This window comes from Anopheles merus, chromosome 3R (genome assembly GCF_017562075.2).
Source record: "Anopheles merus strain MAF chromosome 3R, AmerM5.1, whole genome shotgun sequence".
NCBI classification, from domain to species: domain Eukaryota; kingdom Metazoa; phylum Arthropoda; class Insecta; order Diptera; family Culicidae; genus Anopheles; species Anopheles merus.
The window spans coordinates 11,649,299-11,677,212 of record NC_054084.1 but is presented as its reverse complement, the minus strand read 5'-3'; the positions used below and the strand labels follow the sequence as shown (position 1 = coordinate 11,677,212).

Sequence of the window (27,914 nt, the reverse complement as noted above, 5' to 3'; positions counted from 1 at the left end):
TTACTTCAACCTTCTTTCTTATCTAAACCTATCCACCTGTCGGCTCTTGGTATTCAACTCATCGACAGCCCAACGGATAAATTACATTAATGGCATATCCAGGGCTCGTGCTGTAGTAGTGGACTGTCCAAAGGGACATAATTATAGTAGCCCAACACAGATAGCAGACAGCAACGAGGGAAATAAACACTCATTCGAACACGATCCCCGCTCGCCCACATTATGTTACGGCGTTGCGGCGAAGGCTGTCTGTGTGCTTTAACCGGACGCTCTCCTCAGCGTAAATGATGATATCCTCTCCGCAATGGTTATGATGTTGCTGATTATGTTACGAAGATTGCGCCGTCCAGCGCTGCTGATTAGACCTCGTGCATTGTTCCATGCCTGTTGCACGCACAAGGAAGGAATGGAAGGAAGAGTAACAACAACAAAAAACACCAAAAATAGAAAGAAAACGAAAGATAATCTACACCAAGGACAAAAGAAGGTCCGTCCCCCCACGTTTTTTCGGTAAGCGTGATTGGTAGGAAAATTAATCGAATAAAATATGCATAAACAAATTACGCCGACGATTGTTGGACCGAACGGAACGAATAATTTTCCATCACTCAGTGGGTGGGCTCTAACAGGAGGGGAAAACAAAGAACGTATCATGGGAGGGAGCGTTTTTTCTTTTGGGGTGAAGTGAAGGCTTATCAGCGGGTAATTTAATAGCGTGTATTGTGACAAAGTGAAACGCGTAAAAGAAACAAAAAATCAACCCTAAAACAAAATAAAGCTCGCGGTGTGATGTCAATTTAAACGAATTTGACACTGTAAAACACAATTACCCACCAATTTGCCCGTAAGGAAAGGCATTATACTGTGCCAAAACAACCTAAACAAACCCTATGTTGTGCCCCTCAGAGTCGTAGTCAAACGACACAAAGAGGCAGAGGAAAAACGGTACCGGAAATCACATCCCACCCAAGCACACCACACACACAGCAAAAGTTTGCCGCGGGGACAAACACGCGCATGAATAAATTACCATCATTACAGTTAGAAATTACGCCGACAAACAGCAACAATCGAGCGTGTGGTGTTGCGCCACTGAAGACGATTTTGTTGTTGAACGACAATCGAAGAACAATGTCCGACGGGTTTAGGGTTTTGCGTTGCTGAGGGGTTACAAATGTAAAGGAAAATGGCAAAAATAAAGGGCAAACGACGAAACAAATTAATTGTTGTTCATGGTCATTGCAAATGTAATGTAAAAGCGATAAACTGTTGCATTTTCCCTGCGGGTCGATTGTACCCTATTTAGCGGTACCGGTATTTATGTTGTGTTACTTATTGAAACAATCGAAAGAGGTGAAGACGAACCCACAGGTTCATTGTCCGTTTTGACATTGTACGAGAGAAGATGAGAAAAGGTTCCACGAGCTTAAATGAACGCCAGAATGCGGCTTTTGGGATTGTCATGTTTGATGCGCGTGTCAATTTTGTTTCAATATTTCGTACAATTCTGTCCAGCTCAGTAAATGTTAGCCTTTGGAGAAGGTTATTGATCAGGAGTTTAGACGCTTGATGGCACACGCTAAGCAAACTATTTGCGGTGGGATTTCTTTACTTTGCTTTTCGATCGACATGGTTACAATGATGTTGAGAAATTCTAGTAAAATATGTCCATAAAATCTAACACTTTCCTGAGTTTACTGCTCTGAGGAAGGAGATTATCTTTCTTCTATTTGTGTATTTTTGTCATATTTGCTGGCCCTAGAAACGATTTCGAACACTAATTTTGAGTTGATACTGAGTGCTGGTAAATTTTATTAAGCAAATATCATTGTTCCTGTATCGATGGCATTGGTCACCATTCACTAAAGTGATCTGGTTGTTTGTATTATTATTATGATGTTAACTGAATAACAATTCAACGCTCAGCACAAATAAACTTCAGAAAAACACCTCATTTTCATTCATTATTCGTTTGCGATAGGATTTGCTTTAATATTCGATCAAAAACAACTTACTGCTAACAAAATAGTTGCACATATTTTTTAAAATCAAATAGAGATTTTTGTTTATTACTTTACTAATAAAATGATAAGCCGCTTTCACTTTTAACATCATAGGCTGTAATTTCAGCCTGTCAGCTGTTTGCATTGTAGAGCAGTTTTCGAGCAGCGTTCAATGTGAGTATAATATACAGCAGGTGGGCTTATCCCAGGTGTATGTATTTCGAAGGTTGATTTTTATCGCTTCTGCTTCTGAATGAAGATTTTAAGAGTGTTTTGTTTATTAGTCAAGCCTCCAGAAAGCTTGTTTGAGCAAAAATTTTCACCCGTTCTGTCAAAAAGTGATTTTGGTGAAATTTGGTTATAAAAACATGCTTTGAGACCACCTGGACTACATACACTTTGATTCTAGATTCCACTACCTGATCTCTTTAATGCACCTTGGGATAAATGTAAACACCACATTGCCTTGCCATTTTTCGAGCAGGTACACGAATCTAATTCTAGCTTTGAGGTTAAACCAGTATAGGGTGAAAATCGCAGGCTAGTGTTTGTGTGCGATATATTAAACTAATAGTAAACTTATGCCATTTACTTATACATTTGAATGCCTCCATGACAATTTCCCGAAACGTACTTAAGACAAAATATATTTATTTTTTTAAATGTTGTACATATACGCAAGTTGAAGCATTTCAGTATTTTTTTAACATTTACTTTCGAAAGTAAACATTGTTTTTAACCACGAGCAACTAGTTATTCCACATCAATGCGATGTTTGATTTTCATCATAATAATTTTGAATTTTCTTCAGCGTGATTTTCAACACTTCACCTGTCAATGGGTGAAGAGATCCGGCTTTAAACTCCGGTGAAAAACTATGGCAGCAGCACATCGATGTGTTGAAAATCATGGTGAAGAAGTTAAAAACTATTATGATGGAAATTAAAACTTCGATCGATGTGGAATAAACATTTTGAACGCGGTGAATAACAATGTTTACATTTGAAACTTAATTGGAAACCCCTGTATAACGTTCAGTTTTTATATATCTCAAAAAAATTAATATTCCTGCCCGTAAAGGTGTTCTAGCGGTGTGTTTATGCCTAATTGGTTATTAACAGAGTTTATTTCCATTTATTTTGGTATCGCATCGCTATCGTATGCCGATGATGTGCATTTAATTGATTGGAAATATGCGATCATCATGCGTTCATTTTATTTTAAAACACATTAATTCATTTAATTCACGCACATTCCAAATTTTGCATGCGTGAATTAAAAATATCGCCCCTCTTCAATACATGTGGAAAGAATGGAAACACACAATTTCCACTCTACATGTTCCTACTTTTCACGTATTTTGCATCATACGACTACAAAAAAAAAATCTCAAACCTTGAAAACCATGTTTGGCAAATGGAACCGTCTGCCGCGGCCAACCAGCATGCATGCATTATTGGCACCTGTGTTCATACCCATTTTTCAAACACATGTCACGTACCGAAGGCCTGAATGCGCGCCGTCCGGATGCCTACCACCGACCGACCAACAAGCGCGTGTTTTTTGTCAAATTGTTTCAATCCTTCCTTTTTTCACGCTGCTACCAAATTTTGGTACAAATGAATCGCCCCACACAAACGTAGTACGACGTCGCATCGCGGATACGCATTTGACCGGCGGTTCCAATATTCACGTGGTGTTAGAGCGACAAACCGAACGGAATGACGCCCTTCCAGTGGTGCGCTTCACCAATGACGGCAGGTAATAATGGGTTTGTTTGCATGCTGAGGCTATCCTCCGATGACCATCATCAGGCGGTGTGGCGTGTGTGTGTGTGTGTGTCAATCCCCCCACATCCAACAATTACCGACTAACATTCGACAGATGCGGGAGGGCAAACAAAAATGAAATACTGCGCACGCCGGAAGCCATTCGCAGGCGTGGAAAGATAATGGAATGTTGATAAAGTACATTACGGAACAAAAAAAACAACACACACACCCAGGCCACAGCATTTTCTGCCACATTGTGCGCAATGGACACTCTTTTCAATTAACTGAAACTCGGTTGGAGTTTCGCTTGCGTCCCAGCTGCTGTAACCGGAAAGGGCAAGCACGTTTTTTGTTGTCATTTTTGGCAGCTTTCTTCCCTTTAGCAGCATTATATACGAGGAAGAGAGCATCTTTAAATGTGGCAACATATTACGGTGACATAATGGCAGATGGGAAAAATGGACGAGCACTCTTATGATGATGGACGATTATTTGATCTAAATTGAAACGAATTCAACATTGTTCTTGATTTTTCACCAATATTGTGTGGATGATTCGTAATATCGTAGATAATCATAGATTCAATGACGATTTATTCATTACAATTAAAGATAATTTTAATTTTTACTTTGCTACACAACCAGCAACTGCTCATATCTTCTCACCGAAACCAAACACAAGGTTGAACTATAAGTTGATGGAAAATTTAAGTTCCCCTTGAAGTATCGAATTATTTAATATCAGCTCAAAAATGAAAGCTTTCTGTGTGAGAAGGCACAATTCAAAAACTAAAGAAGAAGGTTTAAGAAAAACAATAAAAAAAACCTAACTGCAGTTTGCCATTTTCAGCCTCCAAAGTGCTCGTTTTTCGTCAAAATCAGAAAAGGGAACCTACAAAAGGGTCCGACAAAAAAAACATTTCCACCCAAAATTCTATCCACAACGAGATGAACGGGAAATGGTCTCATTGAGCTGCAAAAAAATAAAACGCTACTCCACGAAATTGGAAAAGTTCCATCCGTACGATGCATTTGCAGCGGTGAACACAGCACCAAACAGAAAGAGAGCATCAGACCAGAGCTATGGCGGCTTAAATCTGTCTCTAGTTGCTCATTTTTCTCAACACAACACGGTTTTGTAGTTGGCTCGCGCGTCGAATGAACATCGCATGCCATACAAAACACAAGAGCAACAATCACTTCCACTCGATTACACCTGCTCGCACGCTCACGTTCACAATAGTACCGCGAGAGGGCTGTGTTTTATGATAAATTTACGTCAGATGAAAGGAAGCAGTGTGTTACAGAATAAATATTACATGCGCCACAAAACAGAACAACAGCTGGAAAGTGCACCGAGCGCAAAAAATAAGTTGAAAGTGCAGCCTAGCGTGTTGTTAAAAAAGCTACACCACGGGAAGAATGAATAGAGCAAGCACGAGTATAATTTATAGGGAAAATTAGCCGAGCCAGCCGCTCGGATGTAGTTGGGCGTCCCATGGGTTGCAACAAATGAAACATGCAGTTCCTCCGGTAGAGTATCACGTCATTACAAACACTGTGTAGTTTTAATTACTTTAGGGCAGCGGTCGGCAAAGTCCGGCCCGCGGGCCAAATGCGGCCCGCCGCAACATTCAATCCGGCCCGCGAAAGGTTTTGAGTGATTTTGAAAGATGTGAAGAAACCATTCGTATACAAATTACTGAATATCTTTTAGAATAACATTTTATACCATCGTACTCTTTTCATTTTAATTAAAATACTATGGAATGATGGATCGTTCGGTATGTTCAAACTCGAAGAAAAATGCTTTTTTTCGGCTGGCTGTGAAAAAAAAAATAGAAGAGATTATTTCTTAACACGTACAAAATTTGAAAGGTAATTATTTAAGCTTCCTTGGACAAATAAATCTAAGACTTTGGGAGTTGCCTTTCATCAGTTATCCGGAATTGTCGCCATTATGGACGAAGACATGTCTGTAGGCATCCTAAGTTTTCGCGACAAAATTGTTAGAGTAGAGCTTTTGCATCATGTTGGGCCAGAAAAATTCGATGGAACACATGTGACGGATGTTGTACCAGTTTGCGGACTAGGGTGTCATGTCGAAATTCTACCGAAATTCACCTAATATGAACGCATTGAGTTTTGGCGTCATTGTTTGCCATTGCGAAGTCAGCGGACGCGATTTATGCTTCCTGATATGTGTGTTAATTTTCCCATATTATTTCACTGTTTTGCGGGATGCATGGATCTCCCGGCCCAGACAACACAGTAATGTAGCCACTTGTGCCTCTGTCTACATTTTTATCTTTTTTGGAACCTCAAAAATGAAACTGGGCTCTCCTGCGATGCTTTGATTGTTGCCTAATAGTGCCAAGATGTTGGTGATCAATACGCAGAAATGTTCTTATGCGACGTCAGAAGTTCTGTACGCAGTCCATTTAAGACGCTACGGGGTGTCATTCGTTGATCGCGCACGCTTATAAGTTGGTTGTTTTTTTTTTTTTTTGGTCATCATGTTTAGAGTTCGACTGACAGAGGTGTCAAGGTAAGGTGACTGATAGAGGTTTTCTGTTGTCTCATGGGCAACAAAACTTATCAATTGATCTGACATGGCATGACATCTGACTTCCATAAAGCATTTTTTAAATTACTGAATCTATGTTTGCTTCGATAATTTTTCAGCCTTTCAGACTTTTGTATCATCCCCGGAATATATACAATATTTTTTGCGGCGTGGGAGGATGGGGTCTTCAAGAAGCGATATTGATCCCATTTTGTTATTTTTTGGTTGATCACATTGTTAGCCATCTATTGTCGATTCTCAAATGATTAAATATTAGAATTAGTTTTTAAAGTAGGTTTCATTAATTTTGAACCATACTTGGATGATATAATTACAGAAAAACAACAATTGTACCTAAAATGTTTCTTAAAGATTAAAATATAATAATTTAAGCGCAAAAAAAACGCATTCATCTGGCCCGCGGCACTAGATCATTTACTAAGCTTGGCCCTTTGCCTTAAAAGTTTGCCGACCGCTGCTTTAGGGTATTTTTTTGTTGTTCTAAGCGGATGAGTATACTTCTAACAAATTGCAACTTGTCCATTGAATGTTATATCTGAACATTGACAGATTGAACAAAACACTAGACATGTTAAAAACAATGTAATAATGTCCATGACGTTATAGTTATTGTAGTTTAAAATTACAAAAGATATGATTGAAAGCTTCAGAACCTTAGAAAAAGTTCTTTCCACCAAAGTGGAAAGGTATAAAATATTGAAATTGCAAATGAACCGATGTATAAAAAGAAAATGATATGATACAAAAGACAATAAATGTGTTATCAACTATACAAATAATTAGACAAAAATGAGAAATATAAAAAGCACTTTTTAACAAAATAGCTAAACAAAAATAAATATAGAAAACCTTAACATAAAGAGAAAAAAACAATTCAAGCGAACGAAAACACAAAAGTTGTAAACGAAACTATCAAGGCATCATCCATCAATTGCGTAACGCTGATACGGGGGAGAGGGATTGTCGTAAAACGTTACGATTTGTTACATGGGGGAGAAGGGGAGTTATACTTTTGTTACGTAACGCAAAATAAAATGTTTTTTTTTCGAATGAGTCATTCGAATCAACGATGATTCTTCTTTTGGACTTAACAATCTTTGCGATTATGACGGCTAAAAAAGGATTTCGATACTTCTTATACTCAATATACTTATACTTATACTTCTTAAAGATAAAAAAAGGAAAAAAATCACAAAAAACTGAATGTGTTTAGTAAAAAGTTGTAGAGAAAGGGGGGGGGGGATGAGGCTCAAAATGTTACAAAATTGTTGATGGGGAGGGGATCTCTCCAACGTTACAGTTTGTGACACTAGGGGTGAGGAGGGGGTTTGATAAATTTGCAAATTTTGCATTACGTAATTGATGGATGACGCCCAAAACAATTTGATCGTTCAACAACACCATTTATTGAACATTGAAAAAAAGTCTTTAACATTGAAATAACGTTTCATAATTAACAGATAGTCTATTGTTATAAGCGTCAATAAGTGCCGAACCGTTGTTTAATTCCTTCCTGGACTATCGCCGCGATATTCAAAGTATTAAACACTCCAAAAAGTTGGTAGCCAAATAAATTATCTTGTATGCCTTTGTAAGAATAGACAAGACCTGTAATCCCAATTACATGAGGCTTGTTTCATTTCTAAAACCTTTATTTTCATTTCCAGTCTAGTCTGCAGTTCTGTGCAACGCTCTCCAGCAGCTGTAGAATGACCATAAACCAAAGCGATTAACTAGTCTCGTTAAACGCAATTGCACCACTGTGTACTGCACTGGATGGTCCACTCCTTTTGCTTTCGTTTATTTTTATGTCAACGTCAGATGAAAAAAAAAATATATAACCCACCCGACATTGTCAGTTCATACCACTACCATCTTTCTTTCACTTGAAGTGGTCGGGTCGTGCCGGGTCGCGCAAAAAATAAACCAGTAACAAACGCTATGGTACACAGTGCAGGATGGAATTACGATCCAATTTCTGCAACAAGCATAAGGTTAACTCTCCATCTGCCGCCATCATCATGCTGATGAAGGGTCATGCCAGAGATAACATCGGATAACGTGTACACTTGTCCTCAGTGCTTCACGAATAGAATACTTCATGCGAAAGAGCATGAATACAAGTCATGCACACACAAACACACGGGCGCGTACACAATATGCGCCATTCATTGTTGAATTTAATGCTTCGCAGTTCTTAATGTTTCTACGTTCGCATACTGTCTTCTTCGTTGTGTGTGACTCAGTATGAAGGTTACGAAGTTCACTGTGGGAACAACAACCACACACGTCCTCTCTCCCTTTCTCTCTCTCGTATGCGTTAGACTCATTTTACCGTTTTAAAACAATGATTATGAGCGAAACGTGATTTTTCTTTCATCTGCAGCACGTTTCTGTGAGGGTGTAGAATTGAACAAAAAAAAATAAAAACAAGGTGAAACAGGCGCCCATCTTTATATGAGGGGCGCAGGTGATCCTATTTTATAAGGGTAAATGCGACATGACACTGCCTAAATTTGGCAACATTTGCTTCCGTTTAGAGGGGACGCATCGCGTGCCAGGCCGATGGGGAGGATAGGGAAGCGCGTACTGAATAAACGCTGATGACCTTTTTTTTCTTTGTTTTTAGTGATTCAGTAGATGTCTGCCCCGGCTCTTGCACGTTGTTGTTGTTGTTGTTGGTTCGAGATGAATATCGATTTTCCTGTCAGCCACTTGGGAGGGAAAACCTCCACTGCTAATAATAATACAACCTAAGTACCTACGCGACGCTACGCAAACTCAGGATCGCCGAAGTTATTTTTTGTTTGTTTGCATAAGTGCTCTCGGAAGTATAATAATGGAGAAAAAAAAATGTACAAAACTTTTGTTTGACTCAAGAGCCAGGGCGGCCAATACAATAACAGAGAAAAACAGTATTTGGCTATCAATAAAAACCGTGCTTATGCAAATACAAATGCTTCAGCGGTCATTCGAAATTGGGACATTTAAAGCTTTACTTGACCGAAAGGAAATCAAACAGTTCGGTTGATTAAACATTTCACAGCACAGCGCTCGATCTAAACGCATTAATCTGAAATTGAATCACTCGCAATAAATCATGGAGGCTATATAGATGGTGCCCCGTTCTATTTCCTGTACCAATATCGATTATTTTGTTGCAGTTTCCAAAAATATGTCGGATGTTTTGAATAGCTAAAATTACTAACGCATTCAATTAGCAATCAGTTTCGTTTGAGCTGCATTTGGCACAGGTTTAAACCGAATGGCGTGTCGCGGGTAAAAGTTCCAAATGTAACGCAACCGCAAACCGCTTGTAACGCAACAACAGCTCCAATTTCAAATACATTCCAGGTCAATGGGAATCAAAGTGTGATTAGATTATACCTTGGACATATGTAATCAATTTACAAAATGAGATTACATTTACAGCGCGTAGGATACTTCATTGAGCGAGTATGAGTACTGATATCTCGATCTAGAAGTGAAATTGATGAATAGAATTGTAACAACAAATAGAAGAATAGAAGAATGGAATATAGAATTGAACAATAAAATATCCATAAGAAGAAAGAGGGTTAATAGATAATATCATAAATTCATAAATGAAAAAATAAATTAGTTCAAGGAATAGATAAATAAATAAATAAATGAATGAATAAATTCTTGAAATGAAACGTATTACATTAAAAACTTATAATATTAGTAATACATTATGTTAAAAGCAACAAACTTATTCAATTACAACTACCCAACCACGGGTGAAAAATGGAAAATCAATCATTCAATCATAGCACAACAATGAAGAACCACAAACACACACACACACGCATTGTAGCATTGATTAAAATATTTACGAGCGTCCTCCTGCGTTTGATTTCATCGCAAGTTTGCCCTAACATGTAATATCAATTATTGTTGTAAAATATTGCCCCAAGTTACCACATATGCTTTTAAGTCTTCCACCTACCTAACACCCAAAACCACACCACAAAACCAAGATCGAACCAATACGCACCCGGGTGGTGGGTGGTGGGTGAACGGTCCCAATATCTGGTATCAATTATCGCACATAATGATGACAATTGTCCTTCCAGTCGAGGCGAAGCCGGGTCGACGTTTGAACAGGTCGTAAACTCTAGTTTTGCATCGATTTTCAATCCGACAACATTATGGAATGTGTGATTGAACTTAACGATTAAATTAGACGTTTAATTAGAAGAAAGATCTTAAGCTTACATTTCCTTTGGTAGATAACAGCTCGAAGAATTTTAAGTCCTCTTGGTGCTTTTCCGATTAAAATAACTACTTCAAGTAGAACACGCTAGCAATAATACAGATGTCTTGAGGTTCATAATTCTTGTTCAGTAGTCGATTTTAGTTAAGTACCTGTGTATGCAAAACAACACACTCAGTTGTAAGACTCCATATTGGCTCCAAGGCAAACTGTTAGCAAATTGAGCATAGTGGATTGGAAAAAATCGATCGCCGATGGACAAAGATTTAATTTATTCATGTCGACAAATTGTGGGAAAATGTACAACCAGTGTTGGTTTGGGTGCGATATGAGCAAGCCTTGTCCGTCCCCGAATAGACGGTTCTTTATTCTGGTTCAATAGCGACCACTACCATGTGAATCTTTGGTTGTGCAAAAACGATCACGATATGGTACACAAAAGAGGGTTCTCGGACTTTGAACCAGCTGGAAAATTTCTACCACATAAAAGAAGCATTTTCCTCATACTCCGTCGTCATTGGTGCAGCACGAAACGTCACGACAGGACAATAATAGATAGTTAATAGTAGGTTTGTGCTATTCTTGCAATATTGTTTAATAATTAAACAGCCACTTCCCCGGGAGGCTTCTCTTCTGGGCTCCCCGTGTAAAGCGTAAATAGGTACATCGAAATTCAATTAACCACATTTATCGGGTACTTAACTTTGTTAAAAGGAAGGACCTTAAACATGTGGTGTTAGTTGACGAAGTGAACAAGGAATTAAATAACAGGTGTTTTTTTTTCTATGCTCCTTTTTTCTTCTATGAGTACACGTGACGCATGTTTTTAATATGCAACAAGTTTTTATCATGTTGACTACTAACCGCTTCGAGCAACAGGTATGTTAGCATGTTCGTTTACCTTTCATGGCCTTATCGACAAAAAGCCTGTGCACTGTAACGCACGACACAATGTCTTTGATGTTTTCTTTATTAGACACCGCCCGCTGATTGTCATTACACAAAGCATAGAAACTATGATACTCCAACAATAGTCTCTTTCATCATGTTTTCACGTTTCTGTCTAACGTCTCATAATAATCGTTTCTTATCGTTCAAATGCAATAAAATAAATTGGTTTTATTCTTTCTCGATTGCTTCGATTGTTTCATCTTTGTTTGTGTAACCTTTTTTTCAGTGTAATTTAATTCTTTCTTCCTTTCTTTTTTGGATTTCGCTTTTATCGTTGATCTCTTATAAGGCTATATTTTTGGGTTGTTTTATTTTCTATGTGGCAAACAATTGTGTATTTGATAATTACAAATTAAAGCCAATTAAAAGTCTGTACAACGGAATGTTATATCATCCATTCCTTATGATATAAATCTATCACTCCAACCAAATGCTCAATATGTAGACGCAGAAATCAAACTAATTTGTTCGAGAGTATTTCGTCGTGCACCTTCATCTTGTACGCTGCCTGGCAGAGAACGTCCCTAGATTAGCTTATACAATTCTATTTCCATCGTATTCTCAAAGCTTCTTTTCTCTTACGATCTTTAAAGGCGTATTTCATAAATTACGTATTCGTGAGAACACGGCATTAATTGATAAAGTTTGCAAAGTTTCTGTCATTGCGGTATAAACACAATGATGAAGAGCATTAAATTCCAACTACCTTCAAAGTCCTCGTCAACAGGCAACCTCCTCGTCAAAGCAGTAAAAAATAAACTTGAGTTGATGTTCCACAAATAACGATCCAAACTTTAAAGCAAAACGCATAATTTACACCAGGAATTATGGGCACATTATGATGTATTTTAGCTTACCTACCCACTATTTTACGATTCTATTGCCTATTTTTTATCACCGACCACCACCGACCAAAATCAATGCCTATAAAAATATAATGAATTCAGACGACAATACACTTCAGACAACAGCATTACAATGTATAAATCCTTTTCGATTCGAAAGAAGTAAAACATTCTACATCTATATTCGAGCCACGCAATCCACCTTTTTCCTTGCTGGAAAACAGTTAAAGGTGTTTTATATACCTTTTTCCTCTTCCATAAAATGAGGCACAAAAACAAGCAAGTATCGGCACGTCGAGGAGAAAAAGAATCCCGTTTGAGGTGACGAGAAATAAAACCTCGACCATTACACCACAATAACCAAAGCATCCTGTCGTAACGTATTTTCCCGACGGCAAAATCTCACCTAAGCCAGTTACCGGATGGATTTTGTGTGATGTTTTCAACCCCTCTACCCACAGCCGTTGGGTCAAAGGGAACCGGTAGAAGCAACAAAAAAAAATGCCTCCGAGAAACACATACACAGCTCAAAAGAAAGAAAAAACAGAATAAAACCTACCTCCCACACTGTCAGCGATCATAAGTCATGATCTCTTGATTAAGAAACGAACGGACGAGAAAAAAAAGGGACGATGGCTTGTGATTTCGAGACATACATATACAGGACCGACGAGCGCCCGTCACGTCAAGAAATTTATCGTCCGTTCCGTAGCCACAGTCACCCGACGCGCGCTCTGTGTGCAATTTCATTCGATGCCATATAAACGAGAGCGCGTCCGCGTCTGATGAAATAATCGCACCTAGTCCAGACGGCCACTTTTTGTGTGCGAAATGGTTTATTGCCCATTTTTCGGGGCCGGGTGGTTTTTTTTTGTGCGACTCTTTTTATCGCCGAAGTTCAGGGGTTTCTCCGCTGCTTCCACACACACACACACGACGATGTAGGAGGAAAAACGCTTAAACACGTACGATCGCTCAAATAATGGTGCCTTCAGAAAAGACAGGTTACTTGCTCCGTGTTGACATTTTCCCTTTTTTTTCTCGCTCAAATCGTGCTGTTTTACTCGTAAACGATTGCCAGATTACTGTACGCCCTCGGCGGAGAATGTTTTAGTGAGCATTAATGCCAAGGCACATACAGAAGTCACAAAGTGAATGGGGAGTTATCTCTTAAACGTAGGAAATGAAAGGGAAAATATTGTATCAAAAAATGTCTACCTTAAGATTGTCATGCAGCTCAGGTCACACACACACCCAATCCGTAAGCGAGAGAACTCAACAAATCGTGATTTTTCACCACGACAAAGCACCATTTCACCCCCCCGACAGATTCTTATCAAAACGTAACGACATAGGACGGGAAAAAGTGAGACATTAACGCGACACGCGCACGTCTCTAAAGTGCTGATTTGTGAGGAAAAAACGACGATTGATACTTATCGGTGAATGAAGCCTAACGTTGAGCTCAGAAGAGCGAAGACGTGAAAGATTGTAATAAATAAAAGAAAAAAAATCGCTAAGGTGCTAAATTATGGCTTTTCCTTTTGAAGCACAAGAGAGCTCGACGCTGTGATGGATGGGCGAAGGAATTGGTCGGAAAAGAAGAAACAGTGGCGGCAACATTCCCTACACTACCATGGAACGCGAAACGTTCAGATCCTGCAGGTTGGTTGTAGTAGAAAAAATGTGATCCCGGAACCACGAACCATGGAAATTGGGGAGGAATTTATGAAACGTGTCCTTGCTTTAAGGTGGGATTAGCGTGTTTTTAAGCTAGCGTAACGGATCGAAATTCAGAAAAGGAATTAAAGCCTTTTGCTACATTACAAAACTCTGTAGAAAAAGGACATAATTTATGGGGGGTATGGAATCGCTTTCAAAAGTTTCAACATTCAAATTATAAAGTTTAAAATGTATTAATTTTATAATAATAAGCTCAGCATTCCTCAATAGCTAATTCCTATTTCAAATTTAAATATTTCAATATGGAGAACCTCTAGAAGTTAGTCCGGAAGGCTTGAAGTGAGTCATGGTACATACTGGAATTGAACTCACATGAATGACATGATGGTAAACAGTGAATTTGAAATATCAAATTCCATTTTCCTGCCGAATAAAGATAGACAAATCTGTTGGACTCAATTATGACTTTGGGGTTTACAGAAAGCTTTAACATCGGGCGTCCAACAGCGAAATAAGGCCACGGGGAGATACGATGGCTTACACCACTAAGTGAGGACAATTGCAGACTCCGCGTTGAACCCACAACACCTACTAGTTGCTGTAAAACCTCAAGGAATTAGATCAAAGTGGGTATGCCGAAAAGCATGCATGACTAAAGCAACTTGAAAGTAGTAATTTGAGTTGACACCTCAGTGATCCAGTAAGTACGCTACGTGAGAGGTATCTTCTGACATTTGACTTAGAATAAAGGTCCCAGAGGTGTTCTGCTAGAACGTTACACGTTATTTCAGATGTCAGACAGTCAAATCTGACTGGGTATGCCTGAGTTATTGAATTTCAAAGGGAGAACTGTGGGCTAAAGTTACTCGTTTTTTTAATAAGAGCCACTTCACATTACAGTAACTACAACTAACAATTAGAATTGTCATTACATTGAATTTACATTTCCCTACTCTAGTATCTATAATAGTGTGTCATCTTCACAGTGTAATTCATGTATAATTAAACTGAAATATTTTAATTTCGAAGTTATATCACCAACAACAATCAATTTCCCTCACGGCAAGGGTACGTACCGCCAGCAATCCACCGGCCACAGTAACCACAAACTTCCGGGCAATGTACCCCGAAATGCAGTTTCCAGTGCACCGGTTACCAAACCACAGTAATGGAAGCCCCACAGCATCATCATCATCATCTTCTCCATCATAAAACCACAGTAGCATTAAAACACTCCCCGCACAAGAGAGATATTTCGTTGCTCATTTTCAATGAAAGTAGTGAACGATGTGTCCCAGAGACACACAAAAAAGGGTGGAACAGTTCCAGTTGCAGACTTACTTTTATACAGTTTCCACTCCAGCACATCTTGACGCCCCAAATATTGAGCAACAACTTTGGCAATGCGCAAATGCAGCGACAGGAAAGGAGATCGGCGTTGCTACTCTGCTTGTTATCAGGCTAACCTCACCACCAGCTAGAGTAAGTTGAGTTTCGGTCAGCTGTGCAATGGCTGGTTCTCTCGCAAGGGGAAACGTGATAAGACTGCTGGTGCACACGAAAGTCAATCCCTGCCATTATCCTGATTACGGGATGATGGATGTGTGCAGAACTGCAAAACTCTTCGGTAGCAAAATTGTTCAACTTGCACCGCAGCTGGCTTGCTGATGGATGCATTTTTTCCGGCTTTTCTCCGGCGCTCTTATCGCATCTCTACCTGGGCAAGCACGCCTGCTGACCCGCGTGTTTATTGGCGAGGTTTTATGCAACGTGATTTTAAACTGATAATGATGTGATGAAAATGAGGTTTTTCTCATTTCATTTTAATTACCAAGAATTAATTTGGCTTCACTCTGAAGCGCGGTGTGGCCTTTCTACATCATACAGGCGCACAATGAATACGCGTTTGAATGAAAATACTGATCGTGGTAGTACACAAAAACTCGCCGTGTGCTCATCAAACCGCACGAAAAGGCCAGCAGCTAACAAATAGCAAAACAAAACCGGCACACACAAAAGCAGCATAAAATGCGCACCACCGAGCGGATTATTAAATATTTAAACATTCAACTGTTTCCAAACCATTATCAGCACACACCGCCCCTGTCCGCAGGGCACAGGGTTGAAGGGTTTTTGGAAAAGTTTCCAGTGCCGAGTTGTGAAAATGTTCCGCGGCCGCTATTGTTTTTGTGCGCTTAATAAATACGGTGCCGGTGTTGGCTCATGTTTCAGTGTGGCTTAATGTTCTGAATAAAATCAATAACTCGTTAGCGAACCGAACGCGAGAAAACACGCGGGGTTTTATAGACGAAGTTTTTTCAATCTCTACTAAAATTCTATAAGTACGGCTAAAAAAAAGTGAAAAATGATTAGCCTATTCAGTTTGCCGCCTTGTGCCGCGTCACATGAAACTGATGTATGACGACGAGGCGACGGCTTTGGACCGAATGAAAATGGCGGACCCCGAGAGCTGGAACAAGGGAAAAATAATCTGATCGGCCGTGTTTGGCCAGTGAAAACTTTTTGCATGCTGCATACGGGAGGTGCACATTGCACTTCTGGGGAGGTGCACTTCTTCGGCGCAAGCGAAAACTTTGCACACATGGGAACAATAGGGTGAGCCGTATTGAATTGCACAAAAAACTAAGAATAATAGGCCATCGGGGCACAGGTGCATTTTATGAACTAGGCGCCTGACTCCGATGCAAAAATGATCGAAATCGAAGGGCCTGGATATTGAATGCCCAACAATAGGCCACAGCATAATTGAATTCACTTCTCCACCAAATGTCGTGTGTCCATAAATCCTAGTCGGTGCGATATGTTAAAGAAGTCCAAATGTGTGCCATTTATAATATACACACAGTTATCTAGTGAATCGAGATTGCTCAAAACTAAGAACTAACTTTTTGTTGAATGGATCAATCAGTATGTTGTAAATATGATAGTTTGTTACACTCTTACTTTTGAGGTTAATTTTTCTACAACACTATTTTCTTTAAATATAATTTTTGTATAAAAAAATTCTGATATTAAAAAATGTATGTTTACATTCGAGACTGATTTGACAACCCTCTATTTTCTTTTTTTTATTGATTTAATTTTTAATTTATTATTTAAATAAATAATGTTTCCTCTTTACATCCAAAAAATTTTATTAATTGTAGCATTGAATTTGAATATACAATTTCATTACAGGCTTTTCTGAGTCAATTAACCAATGTCCTTCAACATTTTTCATTGATTGCGAAATGTTTTTCAACAGCTGTCGAAAGTTGTATTTATATAACAATAATATTTAAGTTCTTCCGCATATTTTTCAACACGTCTCAAACTGGATTGAGTTTGACAGTTCTTTGTGATGTGTTGGAAAAACATGGACAAGAACTGAAACATGTTTTATTTTAATGCAAATACATCATTTGACAGCTGTTGAAAAACATCTTGGAGGTGGTGAATAATTATCTGCACATTCGAAAGTGACTTGGAAACCCCTGTAATAATTTGGATTTTGAAATAAAAAAATACAATTATTTTTTCTCTTGCTCCCATCCCACAAGCATTTTTTTTAATTTAAACTGTATATATAAATGAACCAAATTAAACGAAAGAAATAGTATTAGAAAAGGAGTAATTCAAAAAAGCATAAAAAGATAATAAGAAACAAAAAAAGAACAAAATAGTAAACTCACTAAAATAAAATACAATTTATTAATACACAGTACCACAAAATTGGGGGAAAATACACATGAAAATGGCACAAGTTAAGTTCTAAATCCAATAAGAAGAAAATAAGGAATGTGGAACAGATTAGATCACAATAAAAACACACAATAATGGCTGCGATGAAGCTAAAATGAAGCTAATTCATATGAAACATACCACTAAGTAAAGTATAAATACTTGCATAGCCGCCTAAAGTTCAAGTTTAGTTCTTGACCACTTGAAGAGCATTGCGCAATTTAAATGCATTTTTAGTTCATTAGTTTTGCAGCCAATCTTTTTCTACATACAAAAAAGGTTACAAAATCATTATCAAATTCCTTCCGAAGAAACTAATGCCTCTCTCGATAGGGCAACCCATTTCACACGCAGCACCACTTCATCGCCAGTGCGAAAGGGCCAAAGATTCTGCGATCTGGTGGTTTCGGTGAAGTTTAATTTAATTAATCCGAGACGACCACGACGACGGCCGAGATCGCTCTACCAACGCAGACACTCACACACACACACACAACCAAGAGAAGCCATTCAAAAAGACAAAAGACTTGAAAGGCAACCCCATCCGCACCATTCATCGAGATTCGTCCGGGTTTTCTTCTTCTACTACAGCCATCAAAGGGCAAAGGCACACAAGACGATATCGATTGAACCCTAACCCCCGGTAGGAGTCACTATGGTAGTGACACGTATACCACACTTACCCCTCATCAAAACCGCAGGCTCTTTCTTTGTCTTACACGAGTGTGCTGCCTCACGTCTTGTGTGATATGCTTGACCCGCGACGTCTCTCAGAGCCTATGAAGAAAATTCCAAACACGCTTCTCTACACGCCGACGTCCTCCCCATTCTTTTCTTCATATGCGTTTGATGAGATCATTCAATGGAGGTTCGGACCTTCTTTGAAAACTTTTGCCCCAAAAAAGTGCGTACCCACAAAAATGTACTACTGTCTCTGCCCCTTTTGCGCCCTGTTGTTCTGTGCATTGATAAATGTTCTGTTCTGTCCACACACAGAATCGGGTCTATCGCTCATAAACACACCCCCTGCACAACCCTGGAGGTGGGTTTGAATTCCGGTGGACTACAGGCCTGAGTGTCAATTATTATCTTCAACCGAACGCGCTCCGTGCGCGTAACAAAACCGACACACCACAAACCAAGCGGCACTCGCAAGGGCGAAAGAACTCGTACAAGTTCTCCACAATTTATGTGTCTCCGCCAGAAACAGCGATCGTCCAGGAGAGATGCTAACCTTTGGAGGGGAAAGGTAATAAAATTATCCCGACAGTCGTACGATACATATGCGTTCGTGATGGTGCGCGGGGCAAAGCGGAGATACGGACACGGGAATTGATGATCGGCAATAAAGCCGGAAACTTACGGCGAATCCACCAAGAATGTTGACGGCGGGAAAGGCGAAAAATGCTCTCTTTCTCTCTGTACAATTGTGTACACACAGTACGCAGTGTGTGCCGGGGAATAAATCAAAATATTTATTGATTCAATAGAAATGAAAGTCAGGGAAGTGAACGAGAGAGATGGAACAGAGCGGCGCAGGGAATGAATTTCGTTATCATAATCAATTGAAAGAGAGACAGCGAGAGAGATGGCATCGGCATTTAATGCTGGGTTTGCTAATATATAGGGTTGACTGTTGATAAACTGGTTAGTGCATTAATCAATTTCAATAACGTGACCGCCCTCTGCCCCGCCGTTTGCGTTATCTAATGAATTACAAACGGTTCATTGTTTGAAGATTTTCATTAAATTCTTAAGGATTGCTACTACTTTCCCGGTTCTTTATTCTTTTTATGTGCATAGCAACAAAGTATTTCCGGTAAATTCCAAGCAAAAGTTTGGATGAAACAAGCATGATTGATCGCTCGACATTGGCGCCCAAAAATCAAGCAAAGTTTAATCATTTTCACGCCAACGCAAGTTATGCCAAGATTTTGATTGCATTCTGCGGTAAAGGAGATGACAGGGATAGATTGTTTGCTTGGTGCGCAAAAAAGCAATCTATTAAAAGACGATTTTCAGAAAGCTGAAGTACTAGTCGAAGCAAATTTTGAAACTTTATCAAGAATTCGATTATTCCATATTGAACATTGAAGTCAAAATCCTTTAAAAAAAAACAGTAAATAACAACTAAACGATTGACAAAAAAAAAAACATAATGAATCATTATTAAATTTCCTCTTCTTAACATACTTCTATCAGTAAGACCAGAAGGCACATAGCATCCAATCTGTTGAGTACGCTCGTGCGGCGGAATGTTGATGCTCTGTGACTCACTTCGGTGACACTTTTTGCTCTGAGAAACAGATTAGCCACTGCTTCTTCCCACAGCAAGCTTGAGACGCGTCTACAGAGCGCTTCACTCATTTCGTTTTATTTACAGTTTCATCCAGAAAATTTGCTTCTTGATAATGTGTCCCGAGGAAGGCGCATTTGCTTCGGTTTGCTTCCTGAGGCGATGGAAGATGTAAGGTTTCCCCCCCAGGGCAAATATATTGCTCCTGAGGTTCCATTTTCTTATCGAGCGTTCGAGAGAGATTTGCACAAGTCTTAAATATATCGCGCTTTTGCATGCACAGCTTCACTACTTTAGTGTGAAGCTGCCCTTAGAGTTGCTTTCCGGTTTCGTTGCAATTCGTTGCGCAAGTGTAAATCCAATGCTATGGGGATTGAATTTCATCTTTGCTGCTTTGCTGCGTATATAATGAAATGGATGGGAATATTTTAAAACAAATAAGCTTAACAGTAACAAATATGGTGGTACAGCAAATTGATTATGTCCTTTAATTTACGGGTCTAAGTGAAACCCAAATAGCATAGTCAGGCATTCGTTGGAACTAATTGGATACGGAATTTGAGCGAGTCCTCTGCCAAAGCTGGGCAATTGATCCAAATGAATTTTCCATCTTCCTTAATACAAATATAATTACCGCAGGTGGAATTTTCAGAATTTTGTTAAATTTGTCCCTGTATTTTTATATCAATTTACCTTGAAATTCCTTCCTTAGTCATAGGTTCAATATTCATTACATTAACGGACTAATTGAACTCATTTTTCGTTTGAAAACAATCAACATTCGATTTCTGACTACTACCAGAGTATACATTTTAATCAATTTGATCAACATTATGCAAAAATCTACGGATGAAAAATTGAAAAAAAATCAATGTAGTTTTTTGTGAATAATTTGTAAAACTTCTACTTTGTTAGATCTATTTCTACTGAGCACAAGTATATTGCAGAAATATTTAATTATTGTACATAAATCACATATTTTATGTATTTTAAATTTTATTGAATTTTGCACAAATTTTGCGCACATAACGCATTACAAAATAAATCTTAGAATTGAAAGACCAGAATCCCAACCAAGCTTTAACAGACACCATTGAATTGAACGTTAGAGATGAATTAGTTAATAGAAAAAATAGCTACACCGGACATGAAATAAACATCCGAAAAGCCGTCTTAAACAAGTCCTTAGGTGAAAATGAACGACGTGCCCTAGAGCGTTATAAGAGTTCATCGTTTGGAGTTCTGGGTCCCTGGAGCATTATAAAGAAGTCCTGAAGTCTGCTAGTAAATAAAAAGTAAATATAAAGGAAATAAAAAGTAAATATGCATTAGAATAGAATGATCTCTGTTACAACCTTGTGAAGGAAAATACTCTGTGCCGTCATTCTACGTTGTTGTAAAGATTCTAGTCCGAATAATGTTCGACCATGGTAAATGGTAGAAGAGTGTGTTTGTAAACTTTTTTGAATAGCCACTAATCTATCTATTCCATCTTGATGTAAACGGGTCAAAGCTGTACTAGCAAATTCAATAATGGGGCGAACAAACGAACATAACAAGTTTTCAGACAACAAGGGTACGCTTCTATTTAAAACGAAACTTTGAAGCCAATAATACGAGGTCTTTGCTTACTCCATATAGACGCCATATGGACTACAGAGAATTGTAACCTATATCTCAACAAGATCAGTAATACCATCTACAATACATGGAACAGCATCCCCTCAATGGCAAATAGCGATTATAATTTGTGCCAGGAATCCACAAACATTTCTGATGCACTGGCAATAAATTCAAACTAGTTCGTAAACATGCCAAGCTCCCCGTAAGTAGACAAAGACAACGTTTATAGAAATACATGGAAATGCGACTAACGAAATTCAAGAAACCGTGTAATTAAATCTTCAACATATCTTCAACAATGTTTGTGGAAAAAGCCTTTGTTCAAAGACGTCTTGAGCGTAGGCAGCGTCATACACGTGTGCTGCTATGCTCCCAATACAATTTACCAAATACAGCATTTTATGTAAGAAGCTTCGTCATCCTTGCAGCACTTCTAACTTTTTCTTCAGTGTTGGTTTCTCGAACTGCAAAAGACACACACACAAAAACACACACGTCCTGTTGCTTGTTGTGGTCTTTGCGGGTGCTATGAAAGTATCCGCTGCCTTTCCTTCCCCAAACACGTTGCAAATGAACAAACCGGAACGGCAACGATTAAGGAAAATTAAAACCACACAGCTTCCTCCTCGTGCACCACGTGATGCCCCCACGCGATGGATACCACACTTCCTCCCATGCCTAGATCGCCTAGCTCTCACTCGAAATTACATCCCACTTTGCAGGCTTTAGGCGTTCTTCCTTTGATGTATGTCTATGTATCATCGCACAACAAACACACACCACACACACCTTCTTCTTCTTCTTGGGGCGTCGGACGGGAAAATGGTGCGAAAAGACGGTAAAGACATGCCGTCGCCCGAGAAACGCCAACACCGTTGTTTGTCTTCCGTGTCAACATGTTGCTGGCTGGCTGGCTGGCTGCCGCTGCTTTGCGCTCTCTTCTTGTGTTTTCGCATTGAAACATTTCTTTTCGGGAAAACGAGCTCGTGGTCTGAACTGGAGCGCAACCTTGGAACGAAATCCGTCGCACACTTGTACAAGCGCAAACAGAAGAATGCTACCATCTAACAAAAGCTTCATGAAATGCAGCTCAAACTCGTAATGAAAACAACATTTTTACTTCATAGACGACATATTGGACTGGTTTTCATATTCCGAGAAAAGACTGAGCACTTTCTATGCATCTGGTTATTCAAAAACTACTCCATGGAAACCTTAGAAGGGATGCCTTATGCTTTGCCATTTTGTTCACTCATCGTTAACTCAAATACAGATAGTGGCGTTCCACGCACACAGTTGTACGGGAAGCCCCAGTAAAACTAGGCTCCTCTGGCTGCCCCGTCTGCATGCTTTGACATGAGGATCAGTGTCAGATTAGGTACGTGCCCATTCCCTTGCCATAACTGTTAAGTAAAGCTTGTCGTAATCATAAGCGTGCACAAATATAGGGCAGATCTGACAAATCTAAAAACAGTTTTTGCAATTGAAAATAAAATTCAAACTTAAATTCAAAAACAAAAAGAAAACCTACATTCTAAACCTTCAATTCACACATAAACAAAACTGAAATTAATGACGTCAAATATTTTCATAAAAAAAATTAAAATAATTGAAATATATAAAAATTGAAAATAATGTTTGAGTGGATTCTAATCAGACTTCAAAATAGTTACTAAAATTTATTCTAATCCAATTAAAGCATTATTTAAAAAAAGTGAAGTATTATTCTGGACCTTCAAAACACAAATTAGTTTGTTCAATTTATCACAAGAGTTTAAAATTGATCGTTCGTCAAATGCTTTCAGTTAAAGCTATTTAGCAACATTAGCTCCAATTAATTCTTTAAAAAAAATGCCATAGGAAACCCAACACAAACACACAAATTCACGCAACACATGTCCCACAAAACTAACTCGAGATCTAACTTAATCTATCCCTCGTTCTACTGAAAACACCAAACAGAAAACTTTTTCTCCCAATCACCATACAGCTGGAAAAGTCCTTTCCATGGAATAAAAGTCTCCCCCCTTAGAGCGACGAAACCATCAAGTGTCCACACACACACATATCACACACCAAGCACTCGGACACTCTTTCCATCCTCACCCTCGCTCACAAACTTCCAACGAAAACCCACTTTTCCTTCGGTTTATCCAATTTTTCCCTTTGCTCACAGCCACACAAAGACCCCACACCACAGCGAGAGTTTTCACTTAGGAGCGCGGCTAGCGCGCTTTGGTTTGGGGGTAAAAATTCGGCTTCAGTGCAGATTGCAGCCCTACTTTAGTCCTAACGATGCAAGCAAAAAAGCTAAAAACCCAGAACCAAAAAAAAAAAAAAAAAAGAAAACACACCGAAGGAAAAGTCGCTAACAGTTGGCCCCCACAGCTTTTGCAGACGGGATCTTTCTTACCTTAGCCTCCGGGGCTTGCTCTAATTTTGCTGGCATGCTTTCATTCTCCACAGCTCGAGGCGTCGTCTACACCATAGCCACCACACCAACCGGAGCTCCAGAGAGCATATCCTCTAACGAATCGATCCGCATATACATTAGAACCGTCTGGGGTGAAGTGTCTCCCCCGGACGTTCTGCTTCTGCTCATTGATGCCACCAACCGCAATGCAGTTTTCAAGTGCAACCCCGCATATTGCACCCGCAGCAGCGTGTGCTGCCGTCCGAAAAGGCGATGAAAGGCAACCCGGGCATACAGAGACTGATGGGAGGGAAGAAAGAAGAGATACAAAAAGAACGTTCCCAGCAAGCTCAAGTAACACTTAGCGCTGCTGCTCGTCTTTTCTCTTGCCTTAGGTGTATTCGGTGAGGCTCACCCGAAGAACTAACCCCGCGCACTCATTTCGCCTCAGATCTCCTGTGAGAATCCTGTTAAGGTCATGGTAGTAGCCCCCCTTCACACCCATCTTACACTCCAAGGGGTCGATGTGGAATCATTTGAGCTCTGACAAGGGATCGAGAAGCCCCGGGGGCACCGACGTACGGGAGGGATTACTTTAAAGCTCAGGTGAAATGCAAAGTTTACCGTCACGGTCGAATGATTTTAACCAACTTGATAAAATAGTGTTAAGCAGATCGGCTTGCAACAATAATGGCCAATGGGGGTTTTGTATTAGTTGGTTGCGTTTCATCTAGTGATGGGTAAAGTTGGCAAAAATCCGGAATCGAGTCCGATCCTACTCCAATAATTTCAGAACCGACTGCCCAGCATTATCCGGAGTCGTTCGGAATCGTCCGGAATCGCCCGGAGTCGTCCGGAGTCGTCTGGAGTCGTCCGGAATCGTTAGTAGTCGGAGTCGTCCGGAATCAATTGGAATCGTCCAGAGTCGTCAGAAGTCGTCCGGAGTCGTCCAAAGTCGTCCAGAATCGGCAACAAAGGCCTGTATGCGAAGTGTACGCGCGAAGTGAAAGACGAAAAACACAACGAAATGAAATGTCTGATTACAAGCACATTGTTCCGGACGGCTGCTGTTGACTCCAAACGACTCCGAACGACTATGGACGACTCCGAAATACTCTGACTCCGGTCGACCCCAGCCGATTCCACTCGGCTCTGGACGACTTCGAATGACTCCGACTCCGAACGACTCCAAGTGACTCCGGCGACTGCGGACAACTGCAGGCGACTCCGGACGAATCCGACTCCGGGCAGAACTATTGGTTCGGATTTTGTTGGAGTCGGAATCGGACTAACAATGACCGGGGTAAGATCGAAGTCGTGGGTGCTTTCTAAAGAGCACATCACTAGTTCCAGCAACTCATCAGTGTTAAATAACAAACAAAGTTTTATCACTTTACCTACAGCCATTGACGCTGAAATTTGTTTCTTAATCATCGATGTTTGTTTCTAAGGCCATTTTGTTATTTGCCATGTGGTTACTTTGTTTCTTCAATTGTGTGTCCCAGTAATTCATGCCACTTAATCAATAGTATCAATGTATCAATTAATGAACAATTGATATGGCGCTTTTTCAAACATTCATGCATGCAATTTCAGGTGCAAATAGTGCCGTGAAAATTTATTAAAATTTATACAAATTTCAAATTTTAAAAACAAGATTACAATCGTTTCAAATATCACTAATCTAATATCAAGTGAATTTATTGTGTTTTCTACTAGGGGCCGGTCTCATGGTACAGTCGTCAACTCGTACGACTTAACAACATGCCCGTCATGGGTTCAAGTCCCAAATAGACCGTGCCGCCATACGTAGGATTGACTATCCTGCTATGGGGGGAAATCAATAAGTCACTGAAAGCCAACCCCAGAAGTATGTTGGCAGGCCTTGACCGGCATCGGTTGTTGAGCCAAAGAAGAAGAAGACTAGGGGCAAACATGGATGACTTATGGCCAAAAGTTGGTGCATTAAAAGCAAGACTATGGAATTGTGTCTCGAAATGAGTTTAGTGGAAAGGTTAAAGTCGAAATTAGATGCCAAAATTACCTTAATATTGTTAACATATTGCTGTGCATGAAAATTTAGTTAAATTTAAAATACATCGACAATGTTATGGTGCGGATTAAGGAGGATATTTACTTGTTTGTTTTCTTTTTCCCTTACAATGGGTGATTTTTTAACGATAAATATCAAATAAATGTAATCTAAGCGGCAAAAACAAGCAGAAGCAACGATATTTTACCGATTTTTACCGATTTCTTGATATTCGCCTTTTCCCTCCAAAAACTTATCAAAATTGATTTTCTCGAGTGTTGTAACAATGGGAAAAATGAATCTCAGAAGGGATTCGAATCTTCGAATCCCAATCCTGGATGGGATTCGAATCTTTGAATCCCTATCCCAAAGTGGTATAGCGTTTTATTCTAGTTCGCAACGGGGGAGGGGGGGGGAGGGGTGAATTAGTTAAAGCTGGAATAAGAGGTCATTCTGTTTTACTCCAAGTTATTCAACTTTCAAATCAAATAATATATTTAGTGACTATAACTTCTCATTAAATTCTACATTACACGAACATTTGCTATATTTTGACTGAAAACTGCGTGATTTGACTTACGAAATTAGAGATACGTGGTTTCTCTCGACAACCATTAATAGCGTATCTCTGAGACAGCCTCTTATTAGAATCGCAATCGCAATCCCAATCACAATCCTATTCCCAATCGAATCGCAATCCCAATCCCAGTTAGAATCCCAATCAAATACCAAACGAATCTCAAACCCAATCGAATCGCAAACGAATCCCAATCCCAATCGAATCGCAAACGAATCCCAATCGCAAGGGAATCTTTTAACGATTCAAATCCTACAAACGGGATCCGATCAGATCGAATCTTTCCAGGGATTGAATCTTCGAATCTTCCGAATCCCGAATCTCCCAACACTAGAGTGTTGATGCTTTTCAGACGAGATTTTACTAGTTGAACGGGATGTTTGCAGGGCCTCGGTCGAGATACTCCGGGAAGGTGTACAACATTTCACACTTTAACAAAGTGTAAGAATATAACAAGCAAAATTTGCTATTATTTATCTTCAAACAAGAACAACGCTTTCAGAATGATATCTTCAGAAACTCTTTTTCCCCCACTTCAAAACGGTTACCTGCTGCGTGTGCGAACGAGCGACAATTGTTCAAATATTTAAATTGGATCACGCATCAAAATAAACAACAGAATATCCACTTGAACGGAACGAGCATACTTGAATAGCAACACAAACCCGTCCCGTGCACACGCACCCACCAGCACAGCACAACGTGTGAATAGCACACAAATGAGGAAGGGTGTCTCCCGAAAATACTCCACCATAAACATCAACCCGATAGAGGCCGCCGCTTTCAATTCCAGCACTGCCAACACACCCCCAAAAATTGTCTGCTATTGGCACAAAACGACACAAATCAGAAACACACAACCCACACACACACACAAACCTTCCGGCTGCCGTCAAGTATCGAAGTAAACCGGAGGGTATTTTCCCTACTTTCCCAGAACGATTAACATCAGCAACTAGGCACGACGGTTCGTTGTCGAACGAAGGTAAACGTCCTTTTTTGACTCGGTATAGAGAACGAACGCGTATGGAATTTTCCACTTCCCAAAACACGGTCCGGGAATTGGCTGTAGCGAAGCACAGAGCGACAGGAAGAGCGGACGACGGCGACCGCTGCCGAAGGGTGTGTGTGTTGTTTTGATGCGTTTCCATTGTT

General features: G+C 39.7%; 1 protein-coding gene across 3 annotated transcripts in view; it reads right to left on the bottom strand.

Annotated features, from left to right (window-relative positions):
- Window positions 1-27,914, bottom strand: part of LOC121596309 (CD63 antigen-like) — an 86,453-nt gene that overhangs the window by 57,334 nt on the left and 1,205 nt on the right. The window lies entirely within an intron of this gene.